Here is a 24,566-nt window from a genome sequence, read left to right as displayed (position 1 = left end):
CATCAAGGGTTTCAAAATATCATTACAATAGAATCTATTCTTCTTTAAGAACTTTTTCTGCAACTTCGTTCAAAAGCTTATCGACGACTTCGTCGATAATGGAGTCCGCCAAGCTTATAATTTCCAATGCTTCCTTCATTTCTGGATCAGTTAGGGGATCGTACGGCTCCGGAGGCAGGGATAGTTCAGCTGAAGTAGGTCAACAGATTAGTTCGAAGCCACAAAGCAAGTACCGAAGCTAAATAATCAAGAAATAATACATATACGCCTTTCGCGTTCTGCAGCTTCTTCAGCTCGCTTTGCCTCTGCCCGGGCATCGTGGGTGTCTTTTTCACTCTTTTTTATAATCTCGTGGGACAGCTCCCGCCCACCGTTCACCCAGACGTCGTTATAAAATTTCCCGCCCATTAGAGGTTCTTCGGCTAAAGGATCCTTCGTATCATCTATGGAGAAGGCAGCTTCGGCCTAGGCTATGGCCTTAACATGATTACATCCGGCCTTCTCCAAAATAGCTGAGATTCCCCGCGCACCGGAAAACGTGCAAACATCCCCGCGATCACTCAAAATTTCCTTGAAGGCCTCGGCTTCTCCACTTATCCATTCAACAATGCCCTCGGGGTCGCCTCGTATGAAGTTTTCTTCAGCAGAGTAGGCGCCCACTTTGGCGAAGCTAGTTTTCAATTTCTTCACGTAATCCAAGGATTTCTTAAAGCATCTTTCCTTGGATTCGCGTAGTTCTTCAACATTTTTCTCTAGCTTATTTTTCCAATATTCACTGATTTCTTGATTAGCCTGTGCAAGCGCGCAATTTTCCTTAGCTTCGGCCAGTTGTTTTTGAAGGTCTTCAATTTTGGTTTTCTGGGCTTCGGCCTGAGCTTTGTAATTAGCTTCGTCCTCCTTTACTTTGTTCACCAACGAAATCAAAATTTTATCTTTTTCCAAGCCTTTGTTTCTCAACTCAATCACCTCTGAACGAAGGTTGTTGAGTGCTATGGTACAGCTCTCGTCTTCAGCATTCTTTTGTGCCCTCAAGGCATTACTAAGAATCAAGCCCTGTAAAGAAGAAGAAAGAATTGAGTATGACAATCAAATACTTCGTTTCTAACTTCAAAGTCAACTTTCATACCTTTATGCTATTGTACGCGAGGCTATCAGCAAGTTCATCTTTTGACAGAACCGAAAGACCTTCTTCAAGTTTCGGAAATCCCATACTCCTAGCTATCTCCCGACACATAGATATTTCTTTGTTATCCGGGAGACAGTACAGGAAATCATCTTCGTTGGTACCATTGAACACTAAGGCCCCTTTTGGATATTTCAGTCTTTGGGCATAGTGTTTGGCCTCCAAGATTTCTTCTTCAGACAATTTATTTCCCGAAGCATGTCGAACAATGTGATCAATATCTTCAGCTAAGGCTTCGAGGACTGGAGATTTTGCTTTTTCAGCCATATCTTGCTCCGTCATCTTGCCGGTATCTGAAATTTGCTGACCCATCATATCTTTAGGCTCTACGGCCTTCGTCTCAATAGGCGCTGAAGGCCCAGCTTCGGCTTCGACTTGGATTTTGGCAGCTTTGGCAGTTTACTTGGCAGGAGCAGGAGTTAAGGCCTTCGTGGTCTCTATAACAGCGTCTAGCACGCTGGCCATCCTCCTCATCTTGGGAGTTGCAACAAGAGCTTTTTGCATCTTCGGCAAATCTTCCTCTGCCGGTGGGCTTAGGATTTCTGGCACTTTTATCACTTTTTCCACCTGTGGCTCTTCGACCTTATCATCTTTAGCTTTGGTTGGCCCGACTGAAGGCACCTTCGGCACTACAGTCGGCTCTTCGGCGCTCTACACAATTGGAGCAGCTTGCTTTGCTTCGGCAGCTGAAGAGGTCCCCACGCCAAATTTAGGCACCACGGCCGGTTTAATGTAACGCGGCCGGTGGGTCAGAACCTTCATCTTTTTGCCCTTCGGCTCAGCTGCAATGGCCGAAGCGGCAGTCTTTCTCTTTTTCTCTTGCCCTCGTAGCGGGTAATAGTAATCAGGGTATCAAAGCCAATAGCATCAAATACCCTGTTCAATCTTTTCTTGCCCCGACCCCCAAAAGCTGCGGACAAAGCATTATCTTCGACCTTGGAGTATGCCCCAAGTAGCTCATCATTGGTAGCTTCGATACATTTCAACCAGTCATCGTCTGGCTCATCAAACTTCTCCCTAAATCTGAAGGTATACTTCAAGCGGACCAGACCACCCTCACTAGAATCGACGGTGGTCTCCTTCGGCATATCCCAGCTCTCCACAAGTGGCCATACCCTGAAGGCTATATGCTCTTGAATCAAATCCCTTGTGCCAATGAAGGCACACATAGTGCTAAAGGCCTTCTGACATGCTTCAACAGTGCCATCAATTTCCACCTTCGGCCTTCGGAGGCCGAAGCGAGACCAGATGGGGCGCTGAATGATTTCTTTGATGTCTTCCCTTGCCTTTAAATCATTTTTAACGTAAAACCACTCCTCTATCCAGGCCATGTGCCATCTTTTCTGGAATGTTGGCACCGGGTGGCTTGCATTGGGGCGAGCAATAAACCCATAACAACCGAAGTTGTTGTGGTACTGTTCTTTGCCAGTAGCCTTCGTCTCATATAAAAGCTCGTGCATACTGCAGAAGCACTTCGCGCTTGGCTCTAGCCCTTGACTCCTTACAGCCCAGACAAAAATCCCCATCCTAATAATAGCTTTGGGGATAATCTGATGAAGAAAGATCTGGTATATCTTCAGCACTTCAACTACAAACTTGCTCAGCGGGAACCGAAGACCTGCCTTTAAGAAGCTTCGGTATATAACAACTTCGTTTTCCTCTAGGGCAGGGGCAGTACTATCTCCTCCAATTCTGACAATAGACATGTCGCGAAAATATCTCCCCCTCATGGCATCAATATGACTTTGCTTGATAGTCGATTTTCCGAAGATAGTATGGCTTGGGTGGCACGACCGATCCTCAGAGTCTTCATCCCCACTCTCCACGTCATAACTATCACTGTCACCAGAATCTTCGGATAAACCCTCCATGATCTCCTTAGTAATTTTCTTTGTATTTGTTTTTGCCATGGACTCAATAAATCCAGCAATGAAAGGATCTGCAACTTTTTTCTCCTCATACAGCTTCATCTCCCCGGTCGTTTTCTTCTCTTCAGTCATCTTCTTCTCTCCACTCATCTTGTTCTTTCCAAATTTGGAGCAAACGTGTCTTTAACCGAAGCTCTAAAAACTCGAAAATCAGGCAAGAGCTAATGAGCAAGAGCTAAAAGTTTGAGAAAATAACGCAAATGGCAGAAGTGGCGTATCAAATGCTGCCGCTATGGTTCATATTTATACGCCCAGTGCTTTGCAACTTGGTGGACCCCATCTGTCATTGACTGTTGCTATTCTAGCAAAGGGAAGGTGTTTTTTCGGACCTTTGGCTTAAGGCCTTCGTTCACGTCACAGTCTAAATTCGTTATTATAACAAATTAATACTGTGAGGGGCTAATGTTGGGGGCCTTCGTCTTCCAAAGGTCCTCAAAAACATGATTAACAATGTTTCCCAAGTGTAATATATGTATAGGAACCTTCGGACTCAGAATGAAGCTGTACACAATATGAAAAGCATGGTCGGGACAAAGGTTGAGCCAGCTCCGAAGCTACGCGCAAGGAAGCTTCGACTCAGTAGCAGATATAGATGTCCAAACGGGCGGCACGGCCCGGCCCAGCCCGAGCCCGTTTGAGCCCGACCCGTTTGAGCCCGGCCCGTTTGAGCCCGACCTGTTAACCGGGCCGGGCCGTGCCGCCCGACGGGCTGACTCTTCTGTCCGAGCACGGCACTACAAAGGCCCATCCGTGCCGGGCCGGCCCGGAAAGCCCGGCCCACGAAGGAGCCCGGCCCAGCCCGAGCACGCCAAGTAACACAGTTCTAAATTCACACAGTTCACATTTAAACAAGCACATAAATTCACAGTTTACATTTCCATCCACATAATGACATAAAATCATAAATCACAGACACACACAGTTGAATATATACATATTAATACTTGCACACATGCACAAAACAGAAATATAAAGATAAGTAATATAAAGGATTAGAGTTGTTTGTGCAATGGCTGCCTCATTAAAAACCTTTCTAGGTAAAAACTCACTCCTCGTGAGAAAACCCTAGAAAGGAAAAAAGAGTACAGCCCAGCTCTGATTTAATAAGTTCATGTCTAAGAGTACAGTTTACATCACCAGATGTCCAGATCACTAGAATAGAGTAGGAATAGGAAGAATAGTAGGAGATTACAAAGTGTAGGGCCCTAGGCCTAAGGGTCATCAAGATAAAGTCCTTCAAATGCTTCTTCAAGGTCTTCGTCCTGTGTAGAGTGTTGGCCTCTAGCTTCTCCTAGTTCCCAATCTTTCATGCAAAGTAGCATCTCTACCATTTCTGGTGCTAGGCGACGTCGTCGTTCCTCAATTATCCTGCCACAAAGGCTAAAAGCAGATTCTGAGGAAATTGTTGAGACAGGAACAGAAATAATATCTCTAGCTAAGATAGAGAGAATAGGATAGGACAACTTATGTTCATGCCACCAGTTTAGGATATTGAAGTCCTCATCAAACTTCTGCAAAGTGTCACTGTCCAGATATGAGGACAGTTCTGTGTCAAGTGAACTAAGACCAACACTAGAGTGTGCTTGTTGAAGCAAAGCAGATGCTGATGTTCCAGCTGCAAGGTTAGGAGTACTAGAACCAGGATATGAAAACTCAGAATTAGAATCAGATCCATAAATCAATCCCCAGTTTTGTTTCCTTTTACCTGTGATAGGAGGAGGAGGAGGCACTTGTTGCCTAACTGCACCAAACTTAACATCATATTTATTAAACATGGTAAACAATTCACTTTTCACACAAGTAAAATAAAGTGAGTAGTCAGTACCAGATAGACCAGATAAAATTCTTAAGATATTGCTAAAACCCCTTAGTTTGGCTCTAGGATCAAGTATAAAAGCAAATGCATAGAGCATAGGTATATCCCTCCAATACTTAAGGAACTTAGATTTCATAGGAGCAACAGCATGTCTAAGCAATGCATCATTTTCATGCTGATTTAAATGCTGGATAATGTCAAGAATATTATGCATAATAAGTGGAGATGTAGGATAGTAAACCCCAGAAAGGGTCACAGTAGCATCATAAAACAGTTCAAGAAACTGAAGCAACTTTTCAGCCACATACCAATGCGAATTTGTCAACAGATTAGGTTCACCTGGTTTTCTAGGATAGTTAGTGTCCATGAACACACCAAAGGTTCCCTTGTAAGGAATTAAATGCTTAAGCATAAGATATGTAGAATTCCATCTCACGGGCATGTCAATGCCAAATTTACGAGGTCGTACATTCATAGCAACACAATAACCCTTAAATGCAGCAATACGCTGATTAGAAGCATTCAAGAAGACAATTGCAGTTCTAAATGAATCAAGGTAAGGTTGCAGTCTTTTGAAGCCACATTTCACAATCAAATTGATAATATGGCAAGCACAACGTTGATGCAAGAATAAAGTACCAACATATGCAGCTAAGGATGGACTAAGCTTCTCCATAGCTTTAGAATTGGAGGAGGCATTATCCAAGGTTACAGAAAAAACTTTATTAACAACACCATAATCTTCAAGCACAGTCATAACCCTCTCAGCAATGTTCTCACCAGTGTGAGCTGTTTCAATTAGTCTAAGGCCAATGACCCTCTTTTCTAATGCCCAGTCCTTAGAAACATAATGAGCAACCACACTAAGATAGTCTTCCTTAGCATTACCACTCCAAATATCAGATGTAATTGCAATAGAAGAAACAGATTGCAAGCACTCAACAACTATCTTACGACGATCATTAAAGAACTTGACAAAGTCCCTAGCAGTAGTTTGATGAGATACTTTCTTAAAGACAGGATTATGAGATAGTCTAATATACTCCTCAAAAGCAGGTGACTCAGCAAAATTAAGTGGAAGATCAAGCCTAGCAATCAACCTACACATCTGAGTTCTAGCACGATCAGGACAGTAATCCCAGTTACGCATGGAACCATCAGGGTTAAACTTAAGGACTGACTGCTTGCCCTGCTTAGAAAGCTTAACTTTGCAATCACGTTGATGCCTAAGCAAATGACCAGTACCACTAGTAGACACAGCAGTCAATGTACATTTGCACCAGTGACACTTACCACCATACCTGATCCTCTTGCCGTCTACAGTGTGGTATAGTGGTTCAAAATCCTGCCACACTTTAGATGTGCAAATTCTTTTATGCTTCTTACCATCAACATTTTCTGAAGTATTTGCATCTCCAGTACCATTGTTGGTAGCAGCACCCTCCTCTAAGTTAATAGGGGCAGCACTACTACCATTGTTAATGGACTGAGATGGCCCATCCTCATCAGCGGGCACAATCCTCAGATCATTGTTGATGAACTGCGAATGACTGTTCTGACCACCAACATCTTGCTCCATCACAGCTCACAGGCCGGAGCACCAGTTCCGTCGCCAAGGTGGCGCGCACCGGTTCCTCACGGCCTTGCACACATGTGAAAACCACAGATATTCAGTTCATATAAACAGATATAAACAGATATAAACAGATTACCTAAACAGATATAAACAGATATAAACAGATTACCTAAACAGATTACCTAAACAGATATAAACAGATATAAACAGATTACCTAAACAGATATAAACAGATTACCTAAACATATATAAACAGATTACCTAAACATGTATAAACAGATATAAACAACTATAAACAGATATAAACAGATACAAACAGATATAAACAGCTATAAACAGATATAAACAGATATAAACAGATATAAACAGATATAAACAGCTATAAACAGATATAAACAGATTACCTAAACATGTATAAACAGATATAAACAGCTATAAACAGATATAAACAGATACAAACAGATATAAACAGCTATAAACAGCTATAAACAGATATAAACAGATATAAACAGCTATAAACAGATATAAACAGATATAAACAAATATAAACAGATATAAACAGCTATAAACAGCTATAAACAAATATAAACAGATTACCTAAACAGATTACCTAAACATATATAAACAGATTACCTAAACATATATAAACAGATATAAACAGATTACCTAAACAAATATAAACAGATATAAACAGATATAAACAGCTATAAACAGCTATAAACAGATATAAACAGATTACCTAAACATGTATAAACAGATATAAACAACTATAAACAGATATAAACAGATACAAACAGGTATAAACAGCTATAAACAGCTATAAACAGATATAAACAGATATAAACAGCTATAAACAGATATAAAGAGCTATAAACAGCTATAAACAGATATAAACAGATTACCTAAACAGATTACCTAAACATATATAAACAGATTACCTAAACATATATAAATAGATATAAACAGATTACCTAAACAAATATAAACAGATACAAACAGCTATAAACAGCTATAAACAGCTATAAACAGATATAAACAGATACAAACAGATATAAACAGCTATAAACAGATATAAATAGATATAAACAGAATCACAGAAGCACATTAACGCAGAGAAAGAACTATCTGTTTGACTGTTTATAAAGAACTATCGCGACATGAACCATGGGGTCGGACAAATCAAGGCTAAATTAAAGCAGACACTAGACGACGAATTCTCATCAGGAGTTCAGAAAACGCGTCGCCTCTAGCCCTGTATCTGTATGCACCGGCACGAAGGAAGGCCAAGCAGGAAAGAGCTTCTCTCTCATCAGGGAATCCAGAATCAGAAGATGAAGAAGTGGCTGCACAGATCACACACGGTAGCTGAGGCAGCCCTAAAACTAGCCAAAAGCAGTAGTGCCAGTAACTATGATTGCAGAAGATGGCGGTGCCAGCAGGCTTGCAGTATACATGATACATCTGTGGGCAGCTGCCCAACCTAATTAATCGGACGCGAGATAAAGAGGGAGCAGGCTCCATGCAGTGATGCACCTGTACGTGTCACAACTCACAACCAATAATCCTGACGCCAAAGCTAATCGCAGATACACAACCACTAATCCTGAGACTGAGATCTTGCTTACAGAGTTACAGGGAAAGGATACCTTGGCTGGTTGAGCAGGGAAGCCACCACCGGAGGAGGGACTGAGGGAGCAGGGAGCGCAGGGAGGAGAGACCGATGGAGCAGGGAAGCCACCGCCGGAGGAGAGATCGAGGAAGCAGGGAGCGCCGGGAAGAGGGAGCAGCCGAGCAGGGAGCCAGCCAGCCAGGGAGCACCGGGAGGAGGGAGCAGCCGAGCGCCGCGCCGGAGGGAGAGGGACTCCGAGAGGTCGAGATCGGGTCGCCGACGCCGAGACAGAGAGCGGCGGCCGCCGCACGGAGACGCAGGTGGGAGGGAGAGTGCGTTAGGGTTAGGGTTGCCGCTTGCCGTCGCGCATGTCGTGACTTATACAAGTTACGGGATTTGTGGCCTGCGGCTGCGGGCTTGCGGCAGCTGCTTAGTTGGGCCGTCTGCGTAAGTGCGTAAGCAGCCCAGGTCCTAGGTGAATTTGTTGAACGGGTCGGTTTAAAAGCCCGGCTGATAACGGGTCGTGCTCGGGCTAGCCCAACGGGCTCAAATTCCTGTCGAGCCCGGCACGCTATCCGGGCCGGGCTAAGCCCGGGCCCGCTTCATTCCGTGCCGGGCCGGGCTCGTGTCGTGCTAAAAAATCGTGCTTCGTGCCGGGCTAACGGGCCACGTGCTTTCTGGACATCTATAGTAGCAGAAAAAGGAACCGACTTAAAAGAGGAAAAGGCTATCTAGTCCTCGATAGATTGTCCTTAAGCCAATAGTAAACATGAAGGGCATGAATTTAATTTCACACAGGCTGCGCCCTGTGCCTATAAATAGATGCACAGTACCCCCGTACTGTTCACGCTGACTTGTATTCACTTGTGCGTCACGCTTGGATTTCTGCCTTCTGTCAAGACGAAGGTACAAATGTAATTCAATATAGTTCATGTTCATTCATGATAATATAATAAAGATATATTAATGGTGTTATATGATTATTCATGTTATTTCTCATATTTTATATGCTTCTACTTCCATTAATATACACTGTGATGATGAAGGTACGTCCTTCATAACCTTCGTCTGAAGATCATTATATCCCAAGGGAGATAATACTTTGAAGGACGAAGGACTTTAACCATTAACCTTTTTGTGTTGCCTTGTTCTTAACTCATAGCATTTGAGAACAAGTCCCCAATAGGATACATGTTAGAAATATTGTTTGGAGAGAAGATACATAAAGCATTGAATGGTCGTTTCCTAAATAGTATAGGATGCCTAAAATAGTGATGTTGTAACATAGGTTATATTTCTAGAAAATATGTAAGGAACAAGGTGCTTTTGGCTCGCCAAACTCCACCAAAAGGTAGGGGGCATGTATTGAGCACCAAATCTGGCACATAGACGGCAGGGCGGTCCATGATTAGATTAATTCAGACTAGAGTCCTTATCTCTTATGAGGTTATCCTAATATATCGCAAGATTTTGTTAGGAAGCCTAGGAACGGGTCCATACCTCCCTCCCTATATCTACAAAAGGATACGACCAATTGAATCATCCAACAATCGAACCCAAGTATCAATTTATCTTATTTACCATATGCATTAGGCTTATGAGTAGTTTTAGCCCTAGTTATAGTTTTCTAATCTCCAAATTTTTTCGCCTCTCTTTGACTCTACATCATCTAGGTGAGTTTTGGATGGCTTGCCGACACCAAAGCAACCCAAGAGATTTTCTCCAAACAGGGTCCCTCTTGGGAGACGAGACCTTGGTTCTATTAGAACTTTTTGTCTCATCATGGATGATCTCCTGTCACACCCGGTTTTAGAAGGTAAACCGAATGTGAATCATGTATGTACCAAAATTAGAAATTCACGTACACGACAATTACATAATTGGACATCATCACACAATGCTCAAATAAGAGCGGAAATAAGTATAACTTTATTACATCATGATGCACAAAACATCCACATAGTCATTAACATAAACATAAATCAAAGTGCAGAACGAAACACAGTAAGATAAGGCCTTCACATGCAGCCGACTGGGGTTTGCCACTAGTCTAGATTAGAATTCCTCGAAGTCTTGAAACTCCTAGAAATGCTCAGTATTTCCTTCATCTTCTCCTGAGCAATGGTTGCAATAGGGACAACCTGGTGTTTGGTGTTTAAGCAAGGGTGAGTACACATCAACATACTCACCAAATGTCCCGTTTGGATGAAGTGGGCTAGCTGTATGTGGGGTTAAGCTCAAAGCTGTTGCTTTTAGTTGGTCAAGTATTTATCATTAATAGAAGCCATGTTTTATCATAAAACCCAAGTTAAGATTCCCAAAAGAGAGCACCTCCTCCAAGAGGAAAGTACCAAATATCATAATTATAACCGTCATCATTAAACCATCAACATAAATGAATCCAAAATATCACTAATCAAAGAGGATCCCAAGGCTGCTCTTAACCGTGAGCACAGATGATATACCAGTTTTTGACACTCTGCACAGGTTGCACACTTTACCCACGAGTCGTGATCCCTCTCTAGCTTGGGTTTGCAAGACCCGATCTTCACTACCGAGGTGAATGGCCAGGGATTCACTACGTAACCTTTACAAAGATTCTCCTAGTGTGTAGCTGCTCGTTAGGTTTTGCCAGTCGTAGAAACACATTACTCCTCCCTAAGGTGGGAGACTAACAAAACCAAATCGAATGAACCTCGACACCCACCCTTAGCAATGCAAGCACTATGCCCTAGCCCCCATTGACGGCACAACGACGAATCAGACTACACCCCCAAGTTCCTCCAATTAATCAGCTAAGGACGTCCCATTCCACCATCATGGTTGTACTGTTGTCTTGGATGGTCTCTCAACGAACAGGTCCTTATGGAGAGGTACTCGGGAAACCACCCGAGCCCCCTAAAATGCCACAAGTTCATAATCATAATCATAATGAATCATAGTATCACAAAGTAATTATCATGATGTTCGTTGATTAGGGTGAAGCACTGGCAAGTAGCTGATTATAATAACCCAATCCAAAAAGGTAATCAAGGACATGATAAGTAGAAAGCTAGTTAATTCTTAGGTTAATCATAATATGCGAGACAATGAATTATAAAGTACATAGGACATAATAGTTCATAGAACACTTGCTTGCACCAAACTGTTGTTGCTCAGGGGCTTCTTCTGCAACTTACTCGGCCTCCGCGGATGGAACGTTATCTAGGCAAGTGCGAATATACATTCAACATTCTTGGAACAGAAATAAATAGAACACCATACAAGGGAAAACATGTGCAATACAAAATAGCGCTCTCTTCTACGATCACACGAGAGAAAAACGCTGAGATCGAAACAATGATTGAGAAGTTATTGCGTCTACGTTATACGAATATGAAATATAACATTTAATTTGACATACTCGCATTACTCAACATTTATTAGTTGCAATTAGAGTTGTCGCCTAGTTTTAATTACTTTGCTACGCTAACAACTTTCAGTTATATAAATAATTCAAATATCATTAGCGACTGTAAGCAAGACGAAACAACGGCGTGAGATGAAAATCGTAACGAGCACGTGCACAGTACGCGCACAGCACGTGTATAGCGCACGAGCCGACACTACACACGAGAACTAATTAATAGGTAACATGATTAAACTAAATAATTATTTAATAAAGAATAGTTCAATTAAGATTAACTACGCTAATGTTGATTTATAAATGCATAATTCGAAATCATAAATTAGATTTAAAATATAGAACCTCCAATCAAACAAACGTGTAAATAAATTAGATAACATGTGCAACATCAGAGAACATTACTTCTAACATGTAGGCAATTTTAATATGAATCTAACGCAACTTGAACGGAGTGAATCGGATTTAAAACACAAAAGTTATTGCAGTTTTAATTTGAACTAAATTCCTGCCTACGGATTAAATGAACAGGGACTAAATTACAAAAAAAACATCTTCTTTTTCCTCTTCCTTCTCCTTCCTCTCAACCATGGGAGGTGGAGCTGCGCAGGGGGGGCGAACCGGCCGGCCGCTGGGGAGAAGAAGGGAGGGGGTGCCACCACCAGGGAAGATGAGGGGAGGGAGAGGGAGGCCCTGCATGGATGGGAAAACAAAGAAACGGAGAAACCCTAGGTACAACAATGGTGGAGGCTCACCGGAGAAGACGACCGTCGCCGGAGCCGAGCACAAATTTGTCGACTGGGGATGAACCGTCGGTTGGGTCAACGAATCAAAGCACCGGGACGAAGCCCTTGACGAGACGAATGCAGCGGTACCCTCAGATTCCGCCCCACGACGCACGGATTGAAAGTAATTGCTCGCTGTTGTTGTCGCCGGAGTTGGAACCGTCCCAAACTTCGGCGAGCAATTCCGGGAGTTTCAGATCGAATTTGGAGGTGGGGTTTCGAATTTTGAAAAGGGCTCTACGAGTGGATTCCATCCATATATGGATTGCTAGGTTTTGAATATATTTTATTTTTCATAATTATCCTATTTTTGAAATTAAAAATCATTTTCAGAAAGGCTGAAATCGTTTTTAATATCCGAAAATATCTCGAAGGCTGCAAATATTCTAGGAAAATTCCTAGACATGATTTGGCACCCAATGAACTCAAAAAAACATATTTAGAACTTTTGAAAATATTTTTAAGTACTTCAAATAAATATATTTTGAATTTCAAAAATAGAAAAATATTCATAAAATATGAAAATTTACGGAAAACTTCTACAAGACATGTTGACATGATTCAAACACTTGTTGCACATGGAAACACTATGCAGTAGCATGAATGCAACAATCATGACACTTTTAGAGCTCACGCCTATATAGAACCAAAATAACTCTCTACTATTTTGATAAAGGGAAAAGAAAAATAAATACAACAAAGGGTAACACCTGAATTTTGGGTACAGAGCAAAGAAATTTTTATACCCCAAAATTCAAGGTGTTAAAGACCTATCCCCCTTAAAACAATCTTGCCCCCAGGATTCAAGGCTGGCTAGCAAAGAGTTCATGATACTTGACTTTCAGATCATCTTCACTTTCCCAGGTTGCTTCCTCTTCAGGGTGGTGACCCCATCTGACTTTGCACATTCTGATGGTATTGCTCCAGATGACTCTGTTTGCTGTTTCTTAAATCTGCGTTGGTTTCTCCTCATATGTCAGGTCTTCTTGAACTTCCTGTCCTTCCACTGGCAACTGCTCCTCTGTTACTCGCAAGCACTTCTTCAGCCGAGACACAAGAAACACATCATGCACTGCTGACAGGTCTTCTGGTAAGCTGAGTTGATATGCCACTTCTCCATGCCTTGCTAGAATCTGGTATGGCCCAATTGCAAGTCGCCTAGAGGGGGTGAATAGGCAAAACCTAAAATTTACAAACTTTAAACATGCACGATGCTTGGGGGTAGCATTAGATTTAATTCGGAGTGCGGAAGATAGTTCTCCTTGCCAAGAGTTGCTCAATCAATGTGGATAACTTTGGGAGCAAACTCAAATCAATATGAGCAAGGAAACTTTAGAGAGAGGAGAGAGGGGAACTGTTGGGGACTTGTTCTCAAATGCTATGAGTTAATAATAAGGCAACACAAAAATGTTAATGGTTAAAGTCCTTCGTCCTTCAAAGCATTATCTCCCTTAGGATATAATGATCTTCAGACGAAGGTTATGAAGGACGTACCTTCATCATCGCAATATATATTAATGGAAGTAGAAGCATATAAAACATGAGAAATAACATGAATGATCATATAACACCATCAATATATCTTTACTTTATTATCATGAATGAACATGGACAATATTGAATTACATTTGTACCTTCGGCTTGACAGAAGGCAAAAAGTCCAAGCGTGACGCACGAATGAATACTAATCAGCGTGAACAGTATGGGGGTACTGTTCATCTATTTATAGGCACAGGGCACAACCTGTGTAAAATTACATTCATGCCCTTCATGTTTACTGTTGACTTAAGGACAATCTATCGAGGACTAGATAGCCTTTTACTCTTTAGGTCGGTTCCTTTTTCTGCTACTGAGCCGAAGCTTCCTTGCGCGTAGCTTCGGAGCTGGTTCAAGCTTCGTCCCGACCATGCTTTTCATAATGTGTACAGCTTCATTCCGAGTCTGAAGGTTCCTATACATATATTACACTTGGGAAACATTGTTAATCATGTTTTTGAGGACCTTCGGAAGACGAAGTCCCCCAACAGGAACAAATCAAGTGAAGATCAATGCAAGTGAACACGGTGATTTGTTTACCGAGGTTCGGTTCCAAAGAATCTAGTCCCCGTTGAGGAGGCCACAAAGGTCGGGTCTATTCCAACCCTTTTCCTCTCTCAATCGGTCACACAAACCAGTCGAGGCTTCTCCTTAATCACTTGGGTCACTAAGACCCTGCAAGGATCACCACACACTTAGGTGTCTCTTGCTAGCTTTACAAAGCACTTAGAAGGGTAAGAATGAGAAGGATAAAACAATCCAAGCAATAAGAGCAACAAAAGAGCACAAATGATCCTCTCACAAGTCTCTAAGCAATAGAGTTGATTCTGGAGCTCGGAGTGGATTGAATGCTTTTATTGTGTCTTTGTAATGTTTGCCTTTGCTCTTGCAATGAATGTGAAGTTCAGAAAACTTGGATGACTTGAATGGATGTGGTTGGGGGGTATTTATAGCCCCAACCACTATTCTAGCCATTGTTGTCGATGGCACACCGGACATTCCGGTGGTGCACGAGACAACGTATTGTTCACTGTCCGGTGCCTGCCACGTCAGCAGACCATTGGGGTTTGGAGCGGTTGACTGTTGAAGTCCTTTGTCTTCTAGCTACACCGAAAAGTCCGGTGGCACACCAGACATGTCTGGTGCGTTCTGACTTCCTGCTCTGACTTCTGACTACGCATTATTCACCTTTTGCAGTCGACCGTTGGCACATCAGACCGTTGCTCCATTGGCTCACCGGACTTGTCCGGTGAATTTTAGCGGAGTGCCTCTCTAAGAAACTTGAGAGTGGCAAGTTCGCGAGGTGCTTGGCCTGGGCACCGGACAGTGTCCGGTGCGCCACTGGCAGCACCGTTTCTAGTCTTTGCTCCAAACTTTGTTGAGTTCCCAACTTAATTTCTTCCTTGGTTTATGTGGAACTTTATGCACCTATGATAAATGACATCTAGGCAAACTAATTAGTCCACATGGTTTGTGATGGACGTCAAACACCAAAATCGATTATAGGAAATGATTAAGCCCATTTCCCTTTCAATCTCCCCCTTTTTGGTGATTGATGCCAATACAAACCAAAGCAAATATGAAAAGTAGAAATGTAACTAGTTTGCAATTTTGATAGATGTGCATAAGTTACTTTGAATTTAAACCAACTGAAAGTATGTCTAAGTATATATGATTGCTTTCTTCTTTTTAACATTTTGGACCATATTTGCACCACTTGCTTGTTTTTGCAAATCTTTTGGAATAGTCCTTTCAAATACTTTTGCAAATAGCCAAAGGTCTAAGAATATGATTTCCAAAAAAGCACTTCTAAGATTTAAAATACTCCCCCTGTTTCAAATGCTTTTCCTTTGACTAAATAAAAACTCCCCTTGAAGAAATTCTCCCCTTAGTTGTCAAGAGGGTTTTTGCAATTGAAATGATTTCTTCCCTTTTGTGAAACAGATAACAGTTGAAATAATTTCTTACTTTTTGTGAAAATAGTTTTTGAAAATTTTAAAATGAGTGGTGGTGCGTGGTGCGGTCCTTTTGCTTTGGGCCAATAAATTCTCCCCCTATGGCATGAATCGCCAAAAACGAAGAATCTTGAGAGCCCTTTAAATTCTCCCCCTTTGGGGCCTATTTTCTCCCCTTTGGTAAAAAGGATATGAGTGAAGGTTTATACCAATTTGAAGTTTATAAGTAAGGCACAGGATAAATGATACCAACAGAGTTGGAGTGGAGGCCTTGCTTTTGCCGATTTCTCCATTTCCCTTTCAATCTAAGACTAAGCATAGAAGTACACTTGAAAGCACATTAGTCTTAGCCTTGGCACAAGAAGAATAAGAAATATGCATTTGTACCAATTACCAGAGACAAGATCAATGGTATATAAATGAGCTATGTGTGCAATGTTTCAATCAAAGTTCCGAGAATCTAAGATGTTTAGCTCATTCCTAAGTTTGCTAAAAATCTTTTCATCTTGTGGCTTGGTAAAGATATTGGCTAATTGATTGTGGGTGCTAACATAAGCATTTTTGATATCCCCTTTAGTTGGTGATCTCTCAAAAAGTGATACCGATGTCTATGTGCTTAGTTCGGTTATGTTCAACGGGATTATCCGCCATGCGAATTGCACTCTCATTATCACATAGGAGAGGGACTTTGCTCAACTTGTAGCCATAGTCCCTAAGGGTTTGCCTCATCCAGAGTAATTGTGCACAACAATGTCCTGCAACAATGTACTCGGCTTCGGCGGTGGAAAGAGCTACTGAGATTTGTTTCTTTGAAGCCCAAGACACCAGGGATCTCCCTAGAAACTGACAAGTCCGTGATGTGCTCTTTCTGTAAATTTTACATCTAGCATAATCGGCATCAGAATATCTAATTAAATCAAAGGTAGATCTCTTGGGGTACCATAGCCCAAACTTAGGAGTGTAGACTAAATATCTCATGATTCTTTTCACGGCCCTAAGGTGAACTTCCTTAGGATTTGCCTGGAACCTTGCACACATGCATACAAAAAGCATAATATCCGGTCGTGAAGCACATAAGTAGAGTAAAGATCCTATCATCGACTAGTATACCTTTTGATCTACGGATTTACCTTTCGTGTCGAGATCAAGATGCCCATTTGTTCCCATGGGAGTCTTGATGGGTTTGCCATTCTTCATTCCAAACTTCTTATGAATATCTTCAATGTACTTAGTTTGGCTGATGAAGGTGCCCTCTTGGAGTTGCTTGATTTGAAATCCAAGGAAATACTTCAACTCCCCCATCATAGACATCTTGAATTTTTGTATCATTATCCTACTAAACTCTTCATAAGATGACTTGTTAGTAGACCCAAATATAATATCATCAACATAAATTTGGCATATAAACAAGTCTTTAGCAATTGTTTTAGTGAAGAGAGTAGGGTCAACTTTTCCAACTTTGAAGCCATTGGTGATAAGAAAGTCTCTCAGGCATTCATACCATGCTCTTGGGGCTTGCTTGAGCCCATAAAGCGCCTTTGAGAGCTTATAACATGTGTAGGATACTCACTATCTTCAAAGTCGGGAGGTTGCTCAACATATACATCTTCCTTGATAAGGCCATTAAGGAAGGCACTCTTCACGTCCATTTGATATAACTTAAAGCCATGGTAAGTAGCATAGGCAAGTAATATACAAATTGACTCAAGCCTAGCTACGGGTGCATAGGTTTCATCAAAATCCAAACCTTCGACTTGTGAATAACCTTTTGCAACAAGTCGGGCTTTGTTCCTAGTCACCACACCATGCTCATCTTGCTTGTTGCGGAATACCCACTTGGTACCTACAACATTTTGGTTAGGACGTGGAACTAAATGTCGTACCTCATTCCTCGTGAAGTTGTTGAGCTCCTCTTGCATTGCCACCACCTGATCCGGATCTCTTAGTGCATCATCTATCCTATAAGGCTCAATAGAAGACACAAAAGAGTAATATTCACATAAATGAGCAACTCGAGATCTAGTGGTTACCCCCTTGTGAATGTCACCAAGAATAGAGTTGATGGGGTGATCTCTTTGAATTGCTTGGTGGACTCTTGGGTGTGGCGGTCTTTGATCCTGGATCTCTTGATCATCTTTCTTGTCTTGATCACAACAGCACGTACAGTCATTTTCGGTGGCCAGAGGCCGCCGAAAATAAGGCCTTTGCCGCCGAAAATAAGCTATTTTCGGCGGCTTTAGGTCTATTTTCGGCGGCCTCTGGCGGCCAGAAAAAATTAGCCGAAAATAAACGCTTATTTTTGGCGGCTGACACCTGGCCGCCGAAAATAGCTTATTTTCGGCGGCCAACAGAACAGCCGCCGAAAATAAGGGCTGCCAAAAATATCCCAGGCTTATTTTTGGTGGCCCACTGAGGCCGCCGAAAATTAATAATTTCAAAGAAAATTTTTTGAAAAAATTACAAAAAAACCAGCAATATAATCACAATAAAACCAACAATATAACTAGCAATTCATCAACAATATAATCACAATAAAATGACAGAAACATTAAATACACAATTGGACAATTCACAAATAGTCCACAACATAAAGTTGGAGTCTATTACAACATCACAGTTCACAAATAGTCCATACAACATAAAGTTCACAAATATTCCATTACAACGCACAATTCGGCACAAAACTCAAACCATCACATATCGGGGTCATTGGAGTTGTGACCGTTACCTCAAGAAGTGAAAAACTCGTTGACGAAGTCGTGTAACGGGTTTGGATTCTAAATAAAAAGAATACATTAATAACGGTAATATTTACATGACCAATATTCAAATAAATTGTTTATCAAACTAACCTCTCCTGTAGTAGCTCCCTCCCCTGCATAAGCTCCTCCTGGTGCTGGTATCACCTGTGGTGGCGTGTTGTGGTCCATGACCCCGGATCCCTACAAAATTAAGTTTAGTCAAGATTTAAAAGTTTAATACAAACGACAAGTCTTAACTAAATTGAAGCACCTGAGGTGGTGGTGGCGGAGCGTGAAATCCCCACTGAGGCATCAGCGGTTGAAATTGAGGAAAAACAAATGGTTGCTGTTGTGCCTGCTCTGGAACCAAGACTCTTGCAAATACAATATATTAGTTATAGGACCAATATTGTAAGGCCCAAATTTGGATAAGAAAAAAACAATAATAATAAAATAAATATATATTTATGGCTTCATAATTGATTTTGAGTATGTATTAAAAATTTAAATTCTTAAACTTTATCTTGGATTTGAAATTGAATTTGCAAATAAAAAATGTAAATAGTGAAAATAGAGAAGGGCCCAAGATTTTGTGATCTATAGTGGTCATTACATGTGAACACCTCATTTAAAAAAAATAAATAATTAATAAAAAGACATATCACTAAATTGTGCATTATAATGGATTTTAATTGTCTGTGCACTTAATAGTAGTCACAACAATATGAATAAAATAATAAACAAATTAGAAATATAAAGACTAATTTGAATGTTTGAAAATGAGAAATAATCAAGAAGGAGAGAAAAGAAAAGGAGTATAAAATATAAATGAAAATAAAAATATTATAAAATAAATAACAGGCATTATCTTCACGTTAGGATTTTTATTGGATATATTTGGAAAGCTGAAGTTCAAACATGATTTAAAATTCGAATTGAAGTTTCAAATTTGGAAAAGAAATCAGAAATGGATAAAAAAAGGGAAGACCATACGTGCGGGCCAATTTCTCACTCCCTGGCCCAACTAACACCTCTACCGCCCAGCCCAAACTCCCCTTGGTGCCGACACCCCGGCCCCACGGGTCAGCTGCTGCGGCTGCGGTCAGCCCCTCATCCCACGGCTGTGCTGCGCCTGTTTCGCCGATTTGTGGGCCCAAGTGGCCAGCCTTTCCATCTGAGCTTCACCTATGCATACTCCCTGCCGCGTGGACCCCACCTGCCAGTTTCGTCTCCTCCCCTGTAACAAACTCGTCGGGTTTAGCGGGTGGCCCGGATGATCCGATCTCTTCTCCCCTCCTCGCTCGGGTATTTAAGCACCTGCTTCTCCGCTACATCACTCGAGCCTAGCCACCGGATACTTGGGCCTGAATCGCCGCTAGAAGCACATATTCGGGTAGGGCGGAACGAAGTCCGCGCCGTCGCTGTGGATCCCACGCACCGGGTGTCTTGCGAGGAAAGGTTTCGCCGGGGGGTTCGCCTGAGCTGGGCGAGATTCGTTGGCCTTCACGTGGCACCAGGCGCATAGCAGAAGGCGTGCCCGGACGACTGAGTGACCTGGGAGGGCGAGATTTCTCGCCGGGGTTGGATTTCCGCCGTGCGGTCGCTGCGCGACGCGGGCAGCTCCACCAACGCACCGACCTTGGGTAAGTGCTCCTCCAGCTGACTCCCTTTACCCCCCTGGAACCTGTAGGACCTTGCGGTAGTGTGTGACCGTCGTGTGCTCGGCAATTTCTCGCCGGGAAGTATTCCTGCCGTGTAGTCGCCGTGTACCGTGGACCACTTCGCCAGCACGGCCATCTCCGGTGAGTTCTGGGGCGTTGATCTTTGCGGCAACGGCCCAGATCGACCGGAGGATAGTTGCCTCAGTGTTTTATTAGGGCCGCTCGATTTGGATCCAATGGCGGTGATCAGATCACGGTATTGGTGATGGTGGACCATGGATCTCCGATCCAACCGCTCAGGTCGCGTACCGGTTCAGCAAGCAGTTCATTTAGTCGTGTACGTTGACGTTAGATCCGACGGTCCTGGGCGGCCAATACCTCTTCGCGCTGAGCATGTTACTTAAGAACCTCTCCGCTTCTAGGAATTCAACCCGTGGTCCAGCCTTAATGTGTTCTAAGTCTTGGGAAGTTTTACACCAGAGTCCCTGCGCTTTCCAAATTGTGTGCGCGCAGTCCAGACACTTGATAAATCAGGGAAAATTAATATAGAAAATGATTTTGGTATTAAAATAATTCCAGGAAGTTGTTAAATTCATAGAAAATTTATATTAGCTCCTTTTTAATCCATTCCAGTTACTATAATTTTATAATATTATTTCTTATCACATAGTACCTCTGGTTTGACAAGAAAACTGTATTAAAATTAATCTCTTAATTAATCTTATATCAAATACATAAAACCTTCAGAAATTCATAACTCACAATCTATAACTCCGATTTGATCCGTTCTAGTTGCGTTAGTCTCGTATAAATATTTACTATGCAATAACAACATTTATTATATCATGTCTTATTATTTTATAATTAAATCTGTATTTAACTCATGTTGGTTAGTTTGGTTAAACTGCTTATAAACTACTGGAATATGACCTATGGTTAATTTATAACTTAGATTAAAGTTGAATTAATTACTACTTTAGGTTATCTTTTCTCTTGATTTATAAAATAAACATAAGACCTAGTTTTAATTACTTAATCACGTGGGTCTTTCGTAAACTATACCTCTTAACCGTAACTTCGATCTTAGTAATTCGAACTCACGATCTCGTAGCAACGCGTAGATTATTATTATTCAGTTTTTACTTATGTTTGGTGTGATGTTAATTTTGTCTATACCATGTCTGTTTGTATTGCTACGACTAGCAGTGAGGTCATGAGGATCTGAAGAATCACCCTGGTAACTGGAATCTCAAGTGCCAGGCAAGTTGTGCCCTTGACCACTTCTATTACCCAATAATGTTCTTTATTATCACTTATCAATGCATATGTTTAATTTTGATGGGACCCAATAGGTCACCCTAGTCTGTTTATCATGTTTACCTTGTTTACCCCTGATTCACTTGGGTAGATATGCTATTGCATTATGTGGTTTCGGGTTAATATTTCATTATATCCATGTTCCTATTATTCTGTTATGTTATTTATGTTAATGATAAGATCATTATGTTAATGGGAACATGGAGCGACCACCCGGGAAAACAATGCTACCACAAGAGTTTAATGGGACGCCCTTGTCTGATTAACTAGGAAAGCTAGTGGATGACTACCTTACCCGAAAGGGGCAAGGACAGTAGGGGAGTGTTCAGTGTAGGGAGGTCCTTAGGTTGATTTTGCTGTAATGGCGGTCAGGTGAGGGATTCCTGCACTGGAGCTTCCTATAAACTGTAACGGGTTTTCTGAAGCTAGTGGAACTTTGTAAAGGCCTCGTAGTGTTACCCTGCCTCGCTTCCTTGGTAGAGGTGTATGGGATTCATGACCCCTTGGCAGATGGGTAACACGGCTTGTGGGTAAAGATGTGCAACCTCTGCAGAGTGTAAAACTGGTATACTAGCCGTGCTCACAATCATGAGCAGCTCGGACCCTCACATGATTAATCTATGGAATAAAAACTCAATTGGTCATTTGCATTTGCATGAGATTATTTATTAATTTTGTTCTATTATTTATTATGGTTTGGTATTTACTTATACTTAGTAATTGCTAATAAAATTTTGACCAACTTATAAAAGCAATGCTCAGCTGCAACCTTTATTTTATTGATCAGCCTTACACTTCACATGAATTCCACCTTTGGTGAGTTCATGCCACATTATTCCCCACAACTTGTTGAGCTATGAACGTATGTGAGCTCACCCTTGTTATCTCACACCCCCCACAGGAGAAGAACAGGTGGTTCAAGAGGAGCCATATATCAAGGAGTTCGATTCGGTCTAGGTGGCGTCTCCTAGTTGACTTTCTGGCGCCAAGGATGGATTTTAGATCTTGTTATATTTATCTTTTATTTTGTAAGACTTCCGCTATGTAATAAATACTCTAATTATTGTGACATTTATCTCTATACACTCTGTTATTATATATGTTGTCTTCTTTGGCGCATGTATGAGATGCACCCGGCTTTGTTCCTTAAAGCCCGGGGTGTTACAAATATCGACCGTGTTGAGAATAAATAAGACACTTACGTTCATTGCTTGTTGCGCCTGTGCGTTGTAAGCAGCCATGTACTCTGATTGCTGTTGGAGGAATGTCATTTGTTGTTGCCGCAGCTCTTCACGAAACCTTTCTTGCTGCCCCCTCATAGCGTCCTCCATGCTAGATACAGAGCGCTGACTACGACTACTACCACAACCCGCCTGCGACGAAGAGCCGCCACGAGAATGCAACTCCGTCGAATCGATCACAACGGTAAACATAGAATATCTTGAAAACAAGAAAATTAGCTATTCGGTCATAGTTCCAATATTATTGAAAAAATTCACAAGTTAATATCGTCCATGCGCCTTTCCTCCAATAGAATGCACAACTTCAGTGTCGATGGTAGGCGCTCCTTGCCAATCGTAGTCTTCTCCATACTTCCTAACCATCTCCTGCCCGTATGTCTCCTGCAATATAATTTGAAGATTCAGCACACATGTAATTTATAGCTATATGGCAAGAAAACATTAATCCTAACAACAACTAATCATACGCTCAACGGCCGCTTGACTACATAGTTCATCGGAGATTTCACTGTTTTCTGCTCTATGCCCTCTCCTATAAACATCGATTGGGCTCAGGACAACTCTAGTTTAAGCCTCCTGCAAATATATGAGTTTAAACTGGTTTCATTTCTAAGTAAAATAGAATACTACATACTCACCATTCGCTTCGCCAAACGAATGTGTCCATCAGCCCCATAGGTATGGTACAATATGCCCCTAATCCCTAAATCACATATACCACTAATACATTAATGAAATTGAACTAAACGATAATACTAATTATAAACAGTAATCAAACAAACACAATTACAAATATATACTAATTTCGGCGGCAACTAAATAACAGCCGCCGAAAATAAGGAATAAAATACGCAAAAAATACCTCTTGATTCGGCGACTCTACGACAGCGGCGGAGTGGTGGTAGAAGGGCTCAGCGGCTCGGAGTGGCGGGCGGGCAGGCGGGCAGGCGGCGCGCGGCAGTGGCACTCGGCGGCGGGGTGGGCATTGCTGCAGGGGAGAGAAGAGAAAGAATAGAGAATAAGAAGGGCTCGATAGTTTTTAAAACGTTTATTTTTGTCAGCTAGGGCATGGCTGCCGAAAATAAGCTTATTTTTGGCGGCATTGTCAGTGGCCGCTGAAAATAAGCCTATTTTTGGCGGCCAGCTCAAGCCGCCAAAAATAGGCTGCTATTTTCAGCGACCAAGCTCTAGCCACCGAAAATAATATAGGCCACCGAAAATGATGCACAGTGTTGTTGTGGATCCTCTTCATCTCCACCTTAATCAATGTCCTCCTCTTGAGGCGACTCATAGTCTTGATCTTCATCCTCTTCTTCTTGAGCCAGTTCGTCATCTTGGGTTGGTGGATTTGCTTGTATGGAAGATGATGGTTGATCTTGTGCTTGTGGAGGCTCTTCAGATTCTTTTGGACGCACATCCCTAATGGACATGTTCCTTAGCGCGACACACAGAGCCTCTTCATCATCTAATTCATCAAGATCAACTTGCTCCACTTGGGAGCCATTAGTCTCATCAAACACAATGTCACAAGAAACTTCAACTAATCCAGTGGACTTGTTGAAGACTCTATACCTTGTGTTTGAGTCATAACCAAGTAAAAGGCCTTCTACTGCTTTAGGAGCAAATTTAGAGTTTCTACCTCTCTTAATAAGAATAAAACATTTTCTCCCAAAAACTCTAAAATAAGAAACATTGGGCTTTTTACCGATGAGGAGTTCATATGATGTTTTCTTGAGGATTCGGTGAAGATAGAGTCGGTTGATGAAGTAGCAGGCAGTGTTAATCGCCTCCGCCCAAAACCGATTCGGTGTCTTG

The sequence above is a fragment of the Zea mays genome, chromosome 9, assembly GCF_902167145.1.
Source record: "Zea mays cultivar B73 chromosome 9, Zm-B73-REFERENCE-NAM-5.0, whole genome shotgun sequence".
In the NCBI taxonomy this organism is placed as follows: domain Eukaryota; kingdom Viridiplantae; phylum Streptophyta; class Magnoliopsida; order Poales; family Poaceae; genus Zea; species Zea mays.
The sequence above is the reverse complement of the archived record's forward strand: the minus strand, read 5'-3'. Positions refer to the sequence as shown.